Source organism: Heterocephalus glaber, unplaced genomic scaffold, assembly GCF_053883595.1.
Source record: "Heterocephalus glaber isolate CG9 unplaced genomic scaffold, H.glaber_assembly_v1.0 deba00000347, whole genome shotgun sequence".
Lineage (NCBI taxonomy): Eukaryota > Metazoa > Chordata > Mammalia > Rodentia > Bathyergidae > Heterocephalus > Heterocephalus glaber.
Window position 1 is genome coordinate 53796272 of NW_028258143.1, and position 4366 is coordinate 53800637.

The 4366-nt window shown below is 41.7% G+C and overlaps 1 pseudogene; it reads right to left on the reverse strand.

Moving 5' to 3' along the window:
* Window positions 1-3670: 3670 nt before the first annotated feature.
* LOC147829966 (U4 spliceosomal RNA) lies at window positions 3671-3798 on the reverse strand (annotated as a pseudogene).
* Window positions 3799-4366: the final 568 nt, after the last annotated feature.

Here is a 4366-nt window from a genome sequence, read left to right on the forward strand (position 1 = left end):
CATGCCTCCCCATATATCATTGATATAAATATATACGATGAGTTTACAACGCCAGTTAAGGGGAAGGTTTTACAATGTCTGTGGAGACGCTTCTCTCCAGGGCAGATTCTTGGGGACCCGGGAAAGCTTAGCATCTAAGAGTTTTCAGGTTTTCCCAAACACTCTTGTACTCTCTTCCTTTGGGGATTCACACTGGGGATTTTGCAACGTTTCGCAGGCACCTTCCCATTTCAGGGTGATTCGTTTATAAAAGAAGTGCAAAGTGACAGGGTGTGCCCCCCACCCTAGTCTCTTTTCTGCGGCAGATTGCTGGTGAGAGCTGACTTTTTCATTTTTGCCCCAGGAGCGAGAGATTAGCACTGGCTTCAGAAAGCGCTGTTTTCACCTGTGGAACCCGAGCGACCAGAACAATTCGCTTTCCTTCTTAACTACTACCGGCGAGTCCTCCCTGCGACCTGCGCTGGGGAAACGCGCCGCGGCCTGGACCCTCCGCGGGACTGGAGGCGAAGTCCGCGTCCAGCCCCGGGCCCCAGCTCCCCCGAGCCGCGGCCTGGGGATTTCTTCTGGCTGGGTTTGGGCCACCGCGGGAGCGAGGGGACGGGGACGGTTCGGAGAGCTAACCTCGACCCTTTTCCGTTACACCTGTGGGGAGGAGGTCACGCGGCTTCTCCAGGGTGTGTGTCCCCTAATTCCCAGCCTCTGCACCTGAGTGTGGGGTGGGCTCGGAAGGTTGCCAAGTGGGACCCCAAGGCCAACACCAGAGAACGCAGGGGTGGCGTCGCCTCTCCGGACGAGAAGGGGCGACCCCAGCCCAGGACTTAGGCTGTCACGCTACCCGGGACCCCTCCTGCTTCCTTTGAGCTTAGGGCAATGTCCAGCTCTCGAAGGCACGGGAGTCTCCGGACCCCAATTCTGCCCGCCCCTTCGGGAAGCCCTTGGAGCCTAAGGGATGGAGGTTTCTGCGTCTCCGAGTGGGGGGAGGCGACGTTTCGGCTGGAGAGTGCGTTTCTCTCCGTCCTAGTAGCTCTTCAGATTTCTTCTCGCACCTCCCTCCATTTTTACTGTTAGCTTCTGGGGACTGTGGGGGGCTTTTAACTGTGGTCTGAAGGCAAGAGACGGGGAAGGTGGTGTGGAGTCATCTGCTTCCTTTTCGATCCTCGGGAACTGGATTTTAGGATCCTCCAGTCCGCAGAGCTCTCAGTTGCCATCGCTTTTCCCAAAACTGAGTTCCCTGTCTTATTTGTTCCTCGCAACTTTTTAAAAGCATTTCTCTTTTTTTAAATCTGAAAATGCCTCCAAGGCCTGCAGTTATTGCATGCCTTTATCTCTTTTCAAGAAGTGGTAACTATAGCAAAGATTTTCATTTTTGAAAACCTAAATAAGATTTTTAAATATCTTTCAGCTACCGAAGTTAAAAACGCAGCTTTCTTCCTGGCCTTAAGCACAGAGTGTGGAAGATGGGCCTCGCTGAGAAGGTTCAAACAGCATCTTGGCCCGCTGCTCATTAGGCAAGAAAGGCTGAAATGGCCCCGGTGGATTTTAAATGCTTGAGTTGCAAGGGTAACGCATACTAGATGTTCTGTAGTTAAAACTGGGGAACGCCTGCCTTCAGCAGAGGAAACAGATCCGATTCCCTCTGAGCCAGCGGTGTACAAGAACAGCAAGAAAAGTCTCCCCAAGCCTTTCAGATATAAAGCTTTCTTCAGAAGCTTCACAGCAAGATTCATTTCGCATTGCAAGGTAAGCAGGGCTGCTATGCTGCAGCAACCTCTGCCTATTTTGGTATTTATTAAAAGAAATTATGACCAATTCACTAAGTAGACAATTAGATAAACAAGTTCTAACCTAGCAACCTGATCTTTCCTGGTCATTTGTAAATCGACAGCACCTCCTACAGGAATTTGCTAGTGTTGTGTTAAATGTTAAATTAGGGGAAAAGGGCTGACTTGGGTGTGGGTATCTCCAAAATATCTCCTACCTGTTTCAGTGTAGTTCCAGGCCCATGGACAAATACATGTCTAGGCATACCTAGATTTCTTTAAAAGAATTTCCTTATTAAAGGTAAGAATGACAAATTTTACCAGACTGATTTTCTTAAAAAAAAAAAAAAAAAAAAAGCCCTGTTGACTTTGAGTTCTTACATCATCCATCAGACATGAATTCTTTGGCTTTCTGTACTTAGAATTTCTACATATACTATACTTTCTTATTACCAGTCATCTTTTTATTGATTCTACATTTCAAAAGCCCCAAGTAGAATTAGATGCTTAATGTTTTTATTTGAAAAACTCATTTTCAGGCCGGGGATTTAGCTTAGTGGTTTCGCTGCCTGCTGCACAGCGCAAGGACCACAGTTCGATCCCCAGTACCAAAAAAAAAAAAAAAAGACAAAATGAAAAACTCATTTTCTTTTTCCGTATCAGTAGTGTATACAAAACATGTAAGGAGAGAACCTTTAAAGCTGTTCGTTGTGACTGACTGTGAAAATGCCTCCCTTCTATTTCCAAGTTTAGGACATTAGAATGCTGCCACATTGGGGTTGTCTAGCACCTTAGGTGACCAAGGCTGGAAGCCAAACTGCAAACCAGCATCTTCCATAACACATGAGAATTTTACTCAGAAGTGGATGGGTAAGAATACTGGGGCTAAGGCATTTCAGGGTTTTGCAATCTTAATAATGAAGGATTAAATCAGAGGTTTAAAAAATTGAATGATTACTTATAAAGCTAAAAAGTGGACCACATTTTTCTGAAAGTCAAAGTGTGAAAAGGTGTGTCTTTAATCCATTCTTAATTATAAGATGCATTTCAACATTTCTCTTCATGAATACTATATTGGTTCAGAAATCCTTTTTAAGGCAGTGAGTATTGCATAGGTTTTGACATTATAAATATTATAAAGTCTAAAAAGGCATAAAGTAGAAAATAATTACTGCAACACTGATGAACTCAAGGTGTAAATTAGTATCTTTATCAATTTCAAATGCATGCTTTTTTAAGTGAAGCAGCAATGGAATCTTTGAGGTGCACTGTAAGTTATTAAAGAATATGGAGGAGGGATGCAAGCGCTTCTCCCCCTCCAGTTCCCTTAATCTAAATAGAAGGGTTATTATCTTTAGTTTTACACCTTCACTTTATACCTTCTTAAAAATTAGAGGGGCTTTGTGTTCATACAAAGCAGGACAAAGATATTTCATTAACTTCTCTTTCAAACTTACTTTCTTAAAAAGAACTTTTGAGATATTATGACTGTTGACTATCTAAACCATCCATTTTATATTTAACAGATGTTTTCTTAAAAAGCAGAACCTAATAACAAAAATAGTGTCCATGATGTGAAATGTTTTTTGGAATTGCATATTATAGTCTGTACTAATTTTTTCTTTACTTTTTCCTTTACTATATGTGTAAACACATGGGAAAATACTTCTATATTCTCATGAAATAGATCAAAATAGTTCGTATTCTCATTTTTGACAGAATATAACTGCTTAACATTAAAGTAAAATCTTAGAATAGTTGTGTGTCCATAGTAGCAAGGGCATGGATGATAGGTAGAGTGGTCCCCCTCCAATGAACATGTCCTGACCCCTGGAACTGGTGAAATGGATGTAAATAGACATAATTTCCATTTACATGGTAAAGGAGAATTAAGGTTGCTAATCAGCTGGTCTTAATGTAGGGAGATTATCCTAGATTCTTAAGTGGACCCAATATAATCACAAGGGTTCTTTTCAATTAGCAATAATCGTGCCTTGGATAAACCTTATTGGCTACAATACTGCCACTGCACAAAGCTCACAAGGGTTCCTCTAATGCAGAATATCAAAGGGTCTGATTAGATGTGAGGACCTGACTGCCCTTTATTTTTGAAAATGGAGGCAGAGGAGCCAAGAACGCCAATAGCATCCAGAAGCTGAAACAGACAAGCAAACAGGTTTTTCCTTCTGGTGAAACCTTAATTTGAGCCTAGTGAGACCTATGTGAGAATTCTGATCTCCAGAACTGTTATGATAATAAATAATTTATACTGTTTGAGGCATTTGTATGGCAGCACAGAAAACAAAACATCCAAATGTAAACAGCTTGCACTGCAGAACAACACACCTAAAGGGAGTTTAAGAGTCAAAAGAATACTGATAAAAGTCCAGTTTAATTCACATTAATGAATTTCAACCATTACACTTTGCTTCAAGCAAATTTAAAATTTAAAACTAACAAATTTGAATTGACAAAGGAAAAATTAAATTATAACCAATGTACTGTCACCCTTTGAACAAAAAAAAAAAATGTCAGAGTCATATAGGTTTTTAAAAATCTGGTACAGGGCACAAGAAACAGTTACCTGAAATAACAGTTTAGAGAGA